This window comes from Macaca nemestrina, chromosome 5 (assembly GCF_043159975.1).
Source record: "Macaca nemestrina isolate mMacNem1 chromosome 5, mMacNem.hap1, whole genome shotgun sequence".
NCBI classification, from domain to species: domain Eukaryota; kingdom Metazoa; phylum Chordata; class Mammalia; order Primates; family Cercopithecidae; genus Macaca; species Macaca nemestrina.
This window is the reverse complement of record NC_092129.1, coordinates 167,370,383-167,386,848: the sequence shown is the minus strand read 5'-3', so window position 1 is coordinate 167,386,848 and position 16,466 is coordinate 167,370,383. Positions and strand designations below refer to the sequence as shown.

The 16,466-nt window shown below is 40.6% G+C and overlaps 1 long non-coding RNA gene across 1 annotated transcript; it reads left to right on the top strand.

Annotated features, from left to right (window-relative positions):
• Window positions 1-9,237: 9,237 nt before the first annotated feature.
• Window positions 9,238-12,156, top strand: LOC139363501 (uncharacterized). The gene is made up of 3 exons (XR_011624013.1): window positions 9,238-9,324; window positions 11,548-11,658; window positions 11,795-12,156. It is a non-coding gene; the product is annotated as an uncharacterized lncRNA (long non-coding RNA).
• Window positions 12,157-16,466: the final 4,310 nt, after the last annotated feature.

The following is a 16,466-nucleotide window of genomic DNA, read 5'->3' as shown; positions in this document are numbered from 1 at the left end:
GGAATGAAGAAGAAATATGCATAGTTTGAATATGCATATGCAGTATTACAGTTTTCTGTAAAGGAAAATGAAAAAAAAAGACCTATTTAAAATTTAAAACCACATTAAAAGATTGAGAGCTTGTTTGTATTTATAAAAAGCAGAAGTATGTTAAAAATGTAAAGCACCTATTAAGCTGTTACTGTCAGTTTCACCTGTTAAGTAGGTACCATTAGTTAAGCCAACATAGTTCCTGAGTTACAAAGCATATACAGGCTGAAGCACAATATCAAGAAAACATGTTAAAGGGCGGTAAATAAATAGCCACTGAGAAGATACCCTGAACAAATAAATAAGAAACAAGCAAATGTAGTTGAAATAAATGGAAGCTCTAGGCAGTGTGTGGACAGACCGAATAAAAGTGGTGACTGTGTACGCCTTGGCCTGAATGTCTGTGTGCCTCTAAAATTTACATGTCGAATCCTAACTCCCAAGGTGATAGTATTAGGGAGTAGAGCCCTAGAACAAGCCTTAGAACAGGCAGGGCATGGTGGCTCATGCCTGTAATCCCAGCACTTTGGGAGGCTGAGGCGGGCAGATCACCTCAGGTCAGGAGTTCGAGACCAGCCTGGCCAATATGGTAAAACCTCGTCTCTACTAAATATACACAAATTAGCCGGGTGTGGTGGCACGCGCCTGTAGTCCCAGCTACTCAGGAGGCTGAGACAGAAGAATCATTTGAACCTGGGAGGCAGAGGTTGAAGTGAGCCAAGATCATGCAACTACACTCCAGCCTGGGTGACAGAGCAAGACTCTGCAAATATGTACTTTATATGATTAATCTATTTGTAACCACTGAAGTAAACATTTTTCTTTGTGCTTTTAAATTCAAACCTCTACCTTAGGAGCCATATCACAGTCACAAATTAACTATATGGCAAGTAATCGATATGATTACTTTGGGTTCTCAGATGACTTGCTATGTATTTAATGAAGTAAAATTATAAGTCAAGTCAGATATAGGTAGGAACAGTAATATTAACAAACGTAATCAAAAGATGTGTCTATTTTTAAAGACTCAAGAAAGTCAGTTACACCCAGTTAACACATACATTCATACAATGGGTACAAATACCTAATTTTTGGAAAACATTTCATATAATTTTGGCCATTGTAAATATATAAATAAGAAGAAGAAGACCACGACCACCACCACCACCACCACCACCACCACCACCAATAGCAACCACTTTCTAAAAAATGAAGGCTAAGGAATAAGCAGTGTGCTGGGCACTTTACCTATATTCCATTGTGTTCTTACAGGGACACTCCATGTTCTATATCTTTACTTTAGAGATGTGGAAACTGAAGCTCAGGCTAAGTAATGAGCCCAAGATCTTGAACTGTCAGATCTGGGTTCAAAACCTTAGTCAGAATGAGCCCAGACCTCCCATACAGGCACAGGTCTTTGCAGATGGGAAGATACGGATAGATAAGCTTTCTCCTCTACTTAAACTCAGTGTATCTGTACACTGAGTAGCCACGTAGCATATTGGTGGAGTGTATGGGCTCTGGAGCCAAAGCTCTGAGTTCAGATTTCAGCTCCGCCACTTACTGGTGCATGCCCTAACTTCTCTGTGCCTCTCAGTGGCCTCAGCTCTGAAGATGGGAATCATAATAGTACCAGAAGAACTGATACCTACCTACTAACAGGGCCGCTGTGAGAATTAAATGAGTTACTACACATACAGCACAAAGAACATCATAGATATGAGCAAATGTTTAGTATCCTTTGAAATACTAAAAAGAGCACTGAATTTGAATTCCAGTGGTCTCAGTCATTCATCTGCTGCATGAACTTAGGCAAGTCCCTCAAGCTTCCTGGGCTCCACTGTCCTCATCTGTAAAAATGGAACACCGACGGCCTTGCTTCCTCTCCAGAACATCATAAGAAACAAGTAATGGAAGACAAGGTATGTGAAAGGGCTTTGGAGGCTAAAAAGTGCTATATATACCACGTACATGTGAATTATCGTCATATATATACCACGTACATGTGAATTATTTCAGCCTCTCAAAGCCAAAGAGGTCAATGTTTATTCCATTCTCTCCTGCCTGAGAATTTAACACTAAGCATCAGCTCCAAAGCCTGGACACTGAACTGCTAATCGTAACCGAACACCCGTCCAGTCACCTAGGACTCGATCAAACAGAACTCTATTAACTACCTCCTTCTGCACACCCACCGTGAGAACATAATTGATGTTCATCATGACCCCAAAGCACTCCAAGACTCTGAAGTACCTTCAGGGAAAGATTAAATTATGTTCAGCCTAGTTTATTATGAAGTGTATTTAATTATACTCAAATTCTTTGAAAATTGGTGACCTAGGAAAAGCACAGAGAGTAAGTGACAGGCTCTCTGGTAACTGGAAGCCTCTCCTCACCAGTCCACCCCTGGTCACCCTTCACAGAGTTAACTGTAGAAGATACAGTCCACCCTAGGGTAGGAAAAACTGGGATTCCAACACACTAATTATAAAAGTCAAAAGAACTTGGCCTTGCACAATCTTCAAGATCACTAATGTGCAGAAATACAAAAGTCAAAACTTGAAACAATGAAAAATTTAATCTACCTGTTTACATGTTTCAAATAGACTTTTGTTCTTGCTAAGAATGAATTGCTTGAATAAAAAAACATGAATATATTACTATCTGATTATCAGTACTCAAAAGTACAAAAACAGATGAGTAAGTTAGTATTATGCTCCTGCGAAGAGGAAATTAACATTTAGTTTACTAGGTAAGTTTTGTCCCTTCTTTTTTTTTTTTTTTTAAGAGATAGAGTCTCGCTCTGTCGCCAGACTGGAGAGCAGTGGTGTGATCTTGGCTCACTGCAAGCTCCGCCTCCTGGGTTCTAGCAATTCTCCTGCGGCAGCCTCCTGAGTAGCTGGGATTACAGGCGCGTGCCACCACGCCCAGCTGATTTTTTGTATTTTAGTAGAGACGGGGTTTCACCATGTTGCCCAGGCTTGTCACAATTGTCCCTTCTTTAAAAGAAATTATGTCTATGTTAATGAGGAACATAACAAAATAATGAAAGGCTATATTGTATTATGGTTGTAAAAGCACACCTATTTACTTTGTTTAAATTATTTCAACACTGTAGAATTATGTTATCTTTTCCAATTAAAAACTGGGAAACACATGCCAGCCTTAAGGACTACATTTCAGAGCTGAGAGAGAAACGAGTGGTCATCTACAATAACCTTCTATCCAACTCGCAGCTCCTCTCTGGGGAATACCTGATAAGAGGGTCCTTCTACCTCTGCTTGAACATCTCCAGTGTCAGAAGTTTCACTGCCAAATCAATCAGCTTGTTCCATTTTTAGACAGTCCTGATTGCCAGAATGTTCCTCCTCAAGTGGAGTCGAACTCTCCTTAGCGCTGACTTCCCTCCTGTTCTTAGTTCTTGGTTGCGTACTCTACGACCACTTCAGTAAGTGATTTCACTTCCCATAAGGCCCTTTGCTAGCCTCACTCATTTTATTAGTTGGACAATGACTGGCTTCTATTCACAATTGTCACTGTTATTCTGTGAACCACAATGACCATTCCTCATAACCACCTACCACCCACTGAAGTGGTGGCTCTTGGGCACCATGGCTCTTGGCGACCACGGCTCTATGGAGATTATGATGGGAATGGTCCTAAGGCCATTATGGGATATTTTGGACTTTACTGGGATCCTGCCATCACATACACTGTTTCTCTGAGAAATAAATACAAACGTTCAAAGGTCAAACTTAGAATCTTTCTGAAAAGGATCCATTTATAAATTAGTATTTCTACTTTTGGGAAAAATCTGCTTCATGAGAAAGAAGACATAATTTATCACTCTGTCTTTTTACCAGTCTTATGAGCCAAGTCAGTGTTTTGATGCATGCATAAAAAATTCCACAGCTCCTCCTCCTGCAGTAGAAGCAGAAGTAGCAGAGCTGGCAAACCTGTAGTATCCAAATGACCACCTCTGCTTCCTGGAATAACAGAAGCTGAAGATGAAGAGGTCATCGTCTCCCAGGTACCACCCAAGGACCCAAGCAAGCCCACCGGATGCATGGGACAATTCCAGAGCCCTGAAGACAGCTTCTGAAGCTTTGAGTCCACATCCAACAGGCCTCTCTTTCCTCCTTGCTGTGGTAAACACTGAAGTTCTAGAAAGTGTCTTATTAGTACCTTCATCTTGAAATGTGAATGATTTAAGCAGAGAAGTGACCGTATTTATTTTTATTTTACCCAATGTCCATTTGGGCAGTTACTAAACTTAAAAATGCAGCCTGGGCAACAGAATGAGACCCTGTATTTACAAAATTTTGTAATTTAATTTATTACAAAAAATAAATTAAAAACAAAAAATAAGGGTGGTCACACAAGTCTGTAGTCCTAGCTACTCAGGAGGCTGAGGCGGGAGGATCACTGGAGCCCAGGAGTTCGAGGCTGCAGTAAGCTATGACAGCACCACTACCCTCTGGCCTGGGCAACAGAGTGAGACTGTTTCGCTCTATATATATACAAACAAATAAATGAATAAATCAATGAACTGTAATATGATAACATATAAATATCATGCAGACCAACAGTCCTTACTTTATATATTAATGTCTTATTTAACCTTGGACAGCTCTCCTGGGCTCTCCTAGCCTTCACCATTCAGAACATGGCTATCAATGCCTCAGGCCACACTGGCTAGGTGGAGAGAGCTAGGAATGAGAATTAATGCATATGATTCAGTTTAGTGATTTTATAAGCTTGATTATCTGGTTTCTCTTAAGTTTACAGATGTAGGCAAATATGAAAGGAGACTGAAGACACGACAACCAAGAAAAGTAGACAGGACAGAGGCCGCGGCACCAAGAAGAAGTATGAGCTTCTGAGGCATCAGGACGTTACTATGTCAAGGTAATAACTTCATAGAAATGACAATAAGTCAAGAAAAAAGGTTAAATTATATTCACTATATAGTAGCACTCTACTTAGGAAGGGAAGAAATTTTATAATACCTTTTACAATGATTTCTGCCTGAAAATGTTGAGTTTTCTCCCCTTTCTAACAATGTCAGCACTTAATGCATTTAAATAATATTCTGAGTAAATATACTATCTGGAAGAAGTCATTCCAGGAGTCCACAAAATTAAATATTTAAATCTTTACTAGAGAAATATGGAAGTAAGAACAAAAGTGAATAATCATTGAGGAACTCTTAAGAATTACGGTTTTGCATTCTCTGTGTGGAGAGGAACCTATAACGGGAAAAAATAAATTTCCTTTTTGACCTACTGGTGAGTACTGTCATAAAGCCCCTCCAGCTTAGGTGACCTGAGAGAATTTTTAAACCCTCTTTTTGGAATAGTGGAAAAAGGTTTTCTTCCCTTCTCATTTCCAAGAGAAAGGTAGTGTTAACCCTACAAGCTAAGAGAGGAAAGGACTAGATGTGTGTTGTGGAATCCTTTCTCGACTCTTCTTTCTCTAATATTCTTGCTATATAAACACAGTAGTTCCATCAGTAAGAGTTTTAAGGAAGCGCTGGCGAGGCTTGCTCACACTTTGGGACACAACAGTGACACAATGAGTGGCACCAACACCACCACAGTACAGTGGAAAAGCCACAGCGGAGCTAGTAATAGAGTGTTAGTAATAGCGGGACGAACACACCTGCTGGTGCAATTTAGGTGAATTTCCATAGCAGCACATACATTAGTTAATTTTGCTTTAGATTATGAATTGGGAAGATTCCTTAGCATATTATTAGGATATTATCATATCAGCATATCAAAAAGTATTAAGGACAAAAAATTCTAATTACAAGTGTAAGTTTTTGTCACCAAACTTATAATTTCCACTTCTTCAAATACCTGTTTGCTTTTTTACCCTTGGACTTGTCTAAGACTCTACTCAGGCCTTCTCTTCCCTTCAAATCCCAGTTAAGAAGATGCTATTTAGAATATAGCTGTTGATTCATCTTTTTAACAGCACTCTTTTTTTTTTTTTTTTTGGTACAAAAATCTCTAGGGCTTTTCTTCTTTCCACTTAAATCTTTTTTCCCACCCAGTGTTCCCTGAAGAGCTAAGGCTAACTTTTTCCTTTTCTAAAGATCTTTTTTTCCCTATGCTTTTTCCCCATAGTTTGACCCGCCCTTCCCCCACCCTCTTCATCTCTCATATAAAAACAACAGTCTCACTGGGCTTAATCCCCAAATGTTTTTAATTGACTCATTTGGTGAGGCTCTCTCTAGCTAAATGAACAGTCTGCCTTTTCAAAGAAACCAAACATTTCTTCCTTCTGAATATTTTAAATCTTCTTACAAAGCCAAACATGGATTAAACAGCATTACATAAGTCTCTTCACAGCACCTAAGTACAAATAAGGAATCAAGTCCCAATAACCAATGGGACATGGATACTGTTCTCACCAATAAATAACCACCCCATCAAGCTGCCCTATCCACCAGGAAGAGACCCACCCAGGCACCGGCAAGCTTTGCCCAAAGAGCAGAATGAGGTTCCTTCTGAAACTATACCACTGCTCTGCAGACACATCTCACCCACAGTGCTTTCCTATTGCCAGGAGCACCGGGAGGGAATATTTGCCCATTCTAATCATCGCTTCTAAAGGCACAGCAAGAGATCATGCCACAGAGGTGACGGGGAAAGAAAGAGCAGTGCCACTACTCTGTGGTTAACTTCTCACCTGTATTGTAAATTAACTACACTCGTTATTCATTTGAACAGCACCTAAAGAACCTTCAAGTCTAAACACATCACTCTATCATTAGTGACTGTTGCTGAAGAAGGACTTCACTGAAATATGATGGTATTAACATGTGAGGAGGCTGAAATGAATTTTCCTTAGAGCGGCTCATAGTACTAACCCCTCCCTGCCCCTCCCATTCTCACTCCCAGTACCTGGGAGATGATGCTTCACTGTTCTAAGCTTAGACTTAATACAACACTGCACTTTTCTTAAACAAATAAACCTTTTTCTAAAGTGGATTAAAACATCTCAACAGCTACGGCGCACATGCAGTCATTAAAGACCGTTCGGCATATAGACAGATAATTTCTACAGTATATGGTTTAATAAGTTAAACAGAAAGTTAACAGAAAAACTATTCTTGAAGTGTGAGAACGATTAAGTGGAAATGTTAAATTTTCAAGGAAAAGTATTTTTAAAATAACCTCAAAAATTAAAAAATAAAAAAAAAATCTTCCCTGAAGCTAAAAAGACATGACCAATGAAGGAAAAGCTTTAAATTAGGAGTCTGGAGTCTGGTTTTCGGCCTCAGCCATCAAACAAACAGGCTGGTGTGTTGTAGGAGTGGTCATTTAACTGCACTAAGCCTCAAATGTCTCCTCTGTAAAATTAGAACGTTAGGTTCAATTAAAGCCATTTAATCTTTAAAATTCTACTATTGTCCTTCCAATTCAATAAAATAAGCGGTATTTAATAATACCTGCTTTTTCAACTAAGCTAATTTTTTTAAAGGCAGAAAGTCTCAAATGTCAAGAAAATCTAACCAGAAAAGGATAAAAAATGTTTGACTTGTACAACATAAACTCGGTCCAGAAATCAGTATCTGCTCTTCCAAGGAAAAAAAGTCTTTTGTTTTCTATTGTTCAGTGTACAGCTCGCCACTAAGCAAGGAATAAATGTGGTGGCTACAGTCCATCTGTATGTGCCAACATGTTACTTTCAAGGGTTCAGTAGCTCCACGGCAGAAAGAAACTTCTCTATTACTCACCATTAAACTGCATTTCAAAACCTACCAAAACGGCTCCGAAATTAAGCAAGCAAAATGTTGCTGTCATCCATCTGAAACTGTTAGAAATCTCAAGCTCGTCATAGAATCTTTGACCTCACCATTCAATGCTTTACCAATTGAGTAACTATGTCCCTGTCATTTACTACTAAAATGGCAAAAATAAAAATAAAAGGGGAAGAGAACACTGAAGGTTAGGAGTAGGTGAGGATGGGAAAAGGGAAGAACAAACATGTCCAGCTGAATTCAGAGCTAGATTCCAAGTGGGTTTCAGGGAGGACTGAAGTCAGAGAACCGCAAATGTTGCTTCACCGTTTGTTGATTCATGGCTTTCCCTTTGACTCATCAGAGTGAGGTCTGAAGACTGTTTTTGGGTCATAGTAAAAAGAGTTCTGAAGGACAATGTGACTTCCAGGGAGAGGTAAGCCAACCTACACTGCATGAGCCAGCAGAGCAGATACTGAAAGGTGATAAGAAGAAAAAGAAGCACTTGTTTTTATTAACGTAAGACCTCACCAACTTCCTCAGACTTCCCCAAATGAAATGTCAGACTCGCATGATTCTGAGTAAGAATCAACTCTGTCCCTTATAAGAAAAACATCCCAAATTCAGTAATAGTCGCGGGCCGTTCTTTTTGACCAAGTAGATTTTACTCACCAACATTTTTTTAAATGTAAATTTCCCAGTAGGAAGCAACACAGTACAGAGTTTTAAAAAATAAAATTCTTAATCCGCTCAGGATGAAACACACTACTTAAAATAAACTGAATGACACCTAAAATGATCCGCTGAATGAAAAGAAAAGCTATTCCAAGTCACAAAATAAACTATTATTAAGCCATGGAAGCTTACTCTGTATTCTCACTCTCCTTTTCAATGACATTTTTATGAAATACATGTGGTAGGCAGTTTGTGCTTTGCAGCAGAGAAAATTCAAATAATGCTTTCCCAATTAAAAAAATCCTGGGGTCTTCCAGGACCGGCCCTTCCTTGTTCTCCTCCATGCTGGTCAAACTGGCGATCTGGACAGGCTCTTTGGAGCAAGGTGCTCAACTCTTGAAGAATAGTACTGGCAAGGACTTGGGGATGTACTTCTCTGCATCTGGGGTGCAGAAAAGATAAGAACACAGTCCCTGTTTTGCCTCTGCCCCTGTTCTTATGTTTCTGCTGGTGCACATCTTGCTGTGCTCTGCAACCCCCACCCTCCCACCCCCGCCACGGCCATTCCTACTTGCTGCCTGACAACATGATCAAAGGAGGGCGGAAGAGGAGAGCCAAGTTTAATAACCTTACCAGGAGATCAGATTGTCGGGGGCCAAGCAGAAGTCCTGAGATAGCGGCTGAATCCTGGCCATTTACAGAGCAGCACAAAACTAGTCCTGTTCCTTTTCCTGCCGCGGTTGCCATGGCCGACCCAAACAATATACCCCAGCTTCAGCCTCCTTCGGCTTCCCAACCGCCACCCACAGACCTCCAAACGTGGGCAGGAGGAGGTGAAAACTGCTCACTGAAGGGAATTGAGGAGCTAGGTAGAGGATGAAAAGGGGATCTGGGCCGCAGCTTAGTCCGAAGGGTGTAACGTGATAAGCAGACGTGCTGCTTTTAGCTGCTAGGCTTTGCTTCTGTGAGTTTTCACCTCATTTCTAAGTGGAAAACAGACGTTAAGAAGAAAAAGAAACCAGCTAAAACCCCAACTTGGGAAAATTACTATCACCTGTAAACTTTGGTTTTAGCACTTTTAAACTTTGGAATGAACTGTGAACCAGCAAAACAAATGGAAAAAAAAAAAAAAGCAGCGACATCCTGGGTATAGTAATATCTGAACAGAGGCAAGGTTCGGGAGGGGCTATTGGCACACCCTAGGAATGGCATACGCGTTGCGACGTTCTGGTTTAAAACAAATTCCTATTTGAAGATGCCATTAAAAAAATTTAGATGCAGAAACTACACAAAGAAAGAGGAAAAAAAGAAGATTACCCTAAAAATAAACCACCAATGAATTGTTTATGACACATGTTGAAACTAATAACAGACTAGCCCAGGGAATGGCGCTCAGGCGATGGAGCACTTGCGCTCTGGGACCAGCGTGGCCACTGCCCAGCTAAACAAGCCACTGTCCCTTTTGGCCATTCACTTCTTCATCTATAAAGGGGGCGGAGAAGGGGAGAAGGAGTAGGCTGTCTTTAAATTGCTTTACAACTCTAAATTTCTCTTTATAACCTCTATGAAAAGTATTGCAACTAGGTTCGAACAAAATCATATAAATAAAAGACATGGAGACTAACATCTTAATTTTCACAATGACTATACTGGGCTGTGGGGGGTGATGTTTCCCTTCTTCACTCAGTTTAGGAAACTGTGCCTATAATAAATAGTACCTCTATGGGGTGGTAGTGGTGGTTGCACAACGTGGTGAATGTACTGAATGCCACTGAAATGCATATTTAGAAATGGTTAAAGTGGGTTGGGCACAGTGGCTCACGACTGTAATCCCGGCACTTTGGAAGGCCGAGGCAGGTGGATCACCTGAGGTCAGGAGTTCGAGACCAATCTGGCCAACACAGTCAAACCCCGTCTCTACTAAAAATACAAAAACTAGCTGGATGTGATGGCGCACGCCTGTAAGCCCAGCTACTCGGGAGCCTGAGCCAGGAGAATCACTTGAACCTGGAGGGCAGAGGCTGCAGTGAGCTGAGATCACACCACTACACTCCAGTGCAGGCAAGAAGAGCGAGATTCCATCTCAAAAAAACAAAACAACAACAACAACAACAATGCTTAAAGTGGCAACTTTTATGTTAAGAATCTCTAACCATCGTTTAAAAAATTAAATCTGTATAAAAGAGCGGGCAAAAAACATCACGGAGCTCACACTGTACGAATGTTTTGGAGGTGCGCACTGAGTTAAAAATAAAAAACATGGAATTTGTTTTCATTTCCTATCTAATTTAGTCTCCAGGGCCTGCTAAGTACAGGTTCCATTTCTACTCGGGTATGAGAGAAATGGCTTATTTGTTGTTTTACAGAGCAGTTCCTTAACTATCATTGCCTCTTTCTCCCCCTTTCCCCCAAACATTGACTATCAGTCTACAGAATCAGTCAAGTTCTACAAACCACTACTAACAGCTCCTGCAAGGCGCTCCCTCTAAGAATCTGTACAGATCAAAATCTCAAGTGCTTACTTGCCTAGGGACTGCCATAATTTAAGGTGTTGCTTCTTTTTAAAGTATAAAAAACAGATGCTCTAAGCTGATGAAAGTAAATGTCCTTTCAACACATCTCTTCCCCAACACTTGAAAATCTTACCGACAAGAAGTACTTCCCACACTCCGGTCGGTAATTTCTGCACTTTTTTACTTGTACTTTGAAGCCGCAGTGCAATGTGATTCTACACCTGGGGTGAAACAATTCCTTACGGCGAGCCTTTGGAGAGCACCCCAAACAAGGGGGCTGCTGGAATTCAAGTGTGATGCCCAAGGATACTGTCTGCCTACCTCAGAGCTGAAGTGATCAAATGCTTCTTGACAACCTTCACGAGAAGTCTCAAAGTTACACACACACAGCTTAGTCATTTCCAAACGTCTGCACCAATGTATACCCAGGAACTTTCCTGCCCAGCTCTCTAAGCAAGTGAGGGGGAGGGGCCACAGGGCAAAACATACCAGTGAATCAAGCGACCTCATAGCCCTACACCAGTGCTCTGAAGGCCTCCTTAACTCCTCAGGCCTCACCTCTCTCATCCGTAATTGCAGAGACTGGACCCAGTGATCCTAAAATCCCTACCAGCTGGAGCATCCTGGAGTCTCTGTGACAGGAATATGACACGATTGCGCACAGCAGTTCACACAGAAGCCAAAATCCAGGTAGTGAGCCTATGCTGGGACTTGGGGGAGGGCTAAAGGGAAGGCAGGGACCAGAGGGTGAGCAATGAAATTGACGATGCGGGATTCCAGACCTGCTTCAAACAATAGCCCTCCTGTTTTGTTCACCCCACACTAGGTTCTAGGGAGGGAGATATAAGGATACCTCGTCCTCTGTGAGGTGACTCAACACTCACAGACCAAAACTGAATGATGGAGCAGAATAAAATCAAGTAACTTAAACATCCACATAGTCCAATTCTTTCCCTGATCGAGTAAGTCACAGAGGCCTTTCCTGAGATTGAGACCTATTTATACAAGTGCAGGCTGGGCGCCTTTCCCTGAAGGTCCCACTCAGTTATTCTCTGGGTTTCCCAATCACAGTGAGTGGTGTCATTTGCCCACTCACTTCCTCAAACCAGACACTGCCCCCCTCATTCACTTCCAATATCTAATTGCTCATCAAGTCCTCTAAATCCTTCCTTATTAACATCTCTCCAATCTGCCCATTCTTTCCATTCTGTCACTTCTATTGCCACTCCAAACTCCATGAGAACAAGGGGCCTGTCTGTCCTGGTCCCTGCAGGAGCCGCAATACACAGACCTGTGATTAGCATGGAGCAGGTGCTCTGTGGTTGTGGAATTTTCAACATTCCTCTGTCACCTGGATTTCTACAACTGCTTCCTTTCTGGTCTCCTTGCCCACCACCTGGTCCCTTATCATGCCAAATGCATAGCACTAACAGAATGAAATTACTGAGACACACACCTGACTTTTCACATCCCTATAGTCCTTAAATGGGTCTACATTGCATCTGAGATAGAATCCAAGATCTCTGCTTGACCCACAAGGGCCCTTCCTAATTGAGACCTTGAGCCCCTCCAGCACTGTCAGACCTGCCTCACTGTGGATGTACCAAACTGCTCATTGCTCCTTCAGCCCATCCATACATTATTTTGCACTTCTTTTGTCTTTCTTTGCCCAAGCTTGTCTAAACAACTCCTCATTCTGAAAAGCTTGGACTGAAGGACGTGCTCTGAAGGCCTTCTCCGCACCCTTTCCTCCAGTCAACCTGACTCAGGTATAAAATATATCCTATCATAATGCTTAACAGAGAGCAATGGTTAATCTGTTGCCTGCTCCCAGTACTGGAGGTCAAAGACCACATCCTCTCTGATGCTTTAGCCCCAATACCTAGAGCAGAATTTGGCATCTAATACGTATGCGAGAAATCTTTGTTGAATTAATGAAGAATGGAGAAAGTGAATGAGAGGCAGAGAGAAAGAAAGAGATCTTAAAGAAGGAGAGGGCCGGGTGTGGTGGTTTACGCCTGCAATCCCAGCACTTTGGGAGGCTGAGGCAAGTGGATCACGAGGTCAGGAGTTCAAGACCAGCCTGACCAACAAGGTGAAACCCCATCTCTACTAAAAACACAAAAAAATTGGCTGGGTGTGGTGGTCCGTGCCTGTAATCCCAGCTACTCAGGAGGCTGAGGCAGGAGAATTGCTTGAACCCAGGAGGCGGAGGTTGCAGGGAGCCGAGACCGTGCCATTGCACTCCAGCCTGGACAACAGAGTAAGATTCCATCTCAAAAAAAGAAAGAGGGAGAGAGGGAGGGAGGGAGGGAGGGAGGGAGGGAGGAAGGAAGGAAGGAAGGAAGGAAGGAAGGAAGGAAGGAAGGAAGGAAGGAAGGAAGGGAGGGAGGGAGGGAGGGAGGGAGGGAGGGAAGGAAGGGAAGGGAAGGAAGAGAGGACCCTGAGAAAGTGCTTTATTCAAGGCTAAATAAACCAGTCAGTGTCAGACTGGGACAATAATTCAGGGCTCCTAATTTTTTCTGATGGATCCTCCTTCTTCCAATCCATCCCATAAGTGCTTTTCAAGTTTCTCTTCTCTTCACTTTATCACCTGCAGCTAGAAGAGCTTCTACAGTTTTCCTAACAACTATCCAATCTCTATCATCTCTTTTCAATCCTAGACTTACATATACAATTTTCTGTCACCTAAATGTCTCATTGGCAGCTCAAATTCAAAAGATGAGGAAATGAAATAATTACATTTCTAACCACCCTGCCACCAAGAAAAAGAAGTTGTTCCTCCTCAGGAATCTGTAGGCTCCTCCTCCCCATTCATACAGTCAGGAACTTGAGACAGAAATGTGGAAGCTAGCATCTATGTTTTTTTAATTACTATTTCTATACTGGGATATATACCATGTGTTTTACATTTCTTACTTCATTTAAAATGGCAGAACCAAACCTTGGTAAGAAGTCATGCAACTGGAATTTGGGAGGAAAGAGAATAGGGTAGGAAAAAATAAAAGAAATCTGGTATTTGCCACTCATACTTGGCACCGTCAACTTCTCTTTCACTCAAACTCCTCAAATACAAATACCAAATCCTCCTGGTTGTTCCACCAGTCCTCCCGCTCTACTGCCACTATTCTAACCTGGACCCTCCTAAAGTCTCCTGGACTTTTTCACGAGTCCCTAGATGGTCTCTCTGTCTAAATAACACCCCAATGAATTCTTTCTTCCACTCTGCCCAGAGAATGAACTTTCTAAAAGTAGAAGTCACTTCTGGTTCCAAACCAGGTGGGGAAGTTGCACAGGCTGGAGGTTGATGCATCTGAGAGTTATTTTCCATGTGGTGGGGAATTCTTGCAGGAAAGAAGGTGGTTAAGTCTCAGTAGAGGAACACTGGGGAAAATAGCAGACTGAGAGAGAAGAGGTCCAGTGGTTATGAGTGGGAAAGTCATTTGGGGAACTTAAAAAATATTGATAATTTTTAGACATAAAGGAAACTATGTTTATATCTAAGTTTACATTTAGATAAAGGTAAATGCTATATGAATAAAATAAAATGTGTTCAGAAAAAAAAAAAAATCCAATCTATCCAAAGGAAAAAAGCAAAACAAAACAAAAAGTAAAACCAAGTAGAAAACATTAAATGAGGCTAAAATGTCTTAATAAAAATGATTATAGTAAAGATAACTGGGTATAAAGTCACTAATCAAATAACAGAGACAAGTACAGAACTATACACAATATGCGGTGGGGGGGAAGAATGATGCATTTAAAATGAACATATACAATGACATTAAAACTAAAAGAAAGAAATATAAGCAAAACTGAAAACAAAAGCCAGGACAGCACTCTGAATATCATCAGGCAAAATGGAATGTAAGGTTAAAAGCATTATAAATGATGGTGAGGGACATCCTAGGCTGGCAAAAGGAACAATCAATAAAGATTATTTTATAATCATCAACATATATGCATCTAACAAAATGGCATAGAGATATTTAAAGCAACAACTATGAAGAGAAATAAATAAATATATATGTAATTAGCAATTAAGAAAAAAAGGGAAGCTTAAAAATTCCCCACATGTCTGTGAATTAAAATGTTTACTACTAGACAATTCCCGGAGGAAATAAAATGGAAATACAAAATACTGAGTTAAGTGACAATAAAAATATATATCAAAATTTGTGCAACGCAATTAAAACATGAAGGTTCACTGCAAGACCTTGGCTGAAGTCTGAACAGCCTACAGCTCTTATAGCCATATCCAAATCGGTAGATTTCTAGACAAGGAGAATTACCAGAGTTGAAAGGTCATTTCATAATAATTACAGGGCGTATTAATTAGGAAGATAAATCAATCTTAAAAGTGTGTGTACCTAGGAACAGAAAAAAAAGACAACATTCAAATCAGTGATATAGAGAAAAGCAAGCAAGCCATGAGCGTTGTCTGGCGCCTGTAATCCTAGTACTTTGGGAGGCCAAGACAGGTGGAGCACCTGAGGTCAGGAGTTCAAGACCAGCCTGGCCAACATGGTGAAACCCTGTCTCTACTAAAAATATAAAAATTAGCTGGGCATGGTGGCAGGTGCCTGTAATCCCAGCTACTTGAGAGGCTGAGGCAGGAGAATCACTTGAACCTGGGGAACAGAGTTTGCAGTGAGCCAAGATTGTGCCACTGTACTCCAGCCTGGGCGAAAGAGTGAAACTCTGTCTCAAAAATAAAAAGAAAATAAGAAGAAAAAGGATGGAAAATTAAACCCAAAGTAGGGAAAAAGAAGGAAATAATGGGAAGAACAGAAAACAAACAGTAGTTCATTCTTTGAAGAGCTTAATAAAATTATTAATATCTAGCAAAACTAATCACAAAAATAAGTAAATGAAAACATCATTAGAAATGGAAAAGGGAATATCACCATAAATCCTACAGACACTAAATAGATAAGAAGAAAATATTACAAACAACTTTATGTTAATAAATTTCACAACTTGGATGAAATGAAAAACTTCTTGAAAAATAGAAAACATAACTTACCAATAGCAAGAATAAACAGAAAATTTGAAGAGTCGACTACATGTTAAGAAATTGAATTCAGTATCAAAATCCTTGGCACAGTGATGATACAACTGTTCTGTATCCTGATTGTGGTGGTAGTTATGCAACTCTACACATGTGTTAAAACTCATAGAATTGTACATCAAAAAAAGGGAATATTTTACTTTATAATGTTTTTAAATTAAATTTTAAAAACTGCTAGAACTTTCACACAAAGAGAACTCCAAGCCCAAAGATTTCACTGTGGAATTTCATCAATTTTCAAAGGAAAGAAAATCTTACATAAATTCTTTCAGAAAATAGTAAAACCCAGGAGGACTCCACAAATACATTTTATATAATCAGTATTACTAACACACTAAACCCTAGTAAATATTATATAAAGAAACAAAACTACAGACCAATGTTCTTAATAAACATAGCTGCAAAAATACTTAACAAAATATTAGCC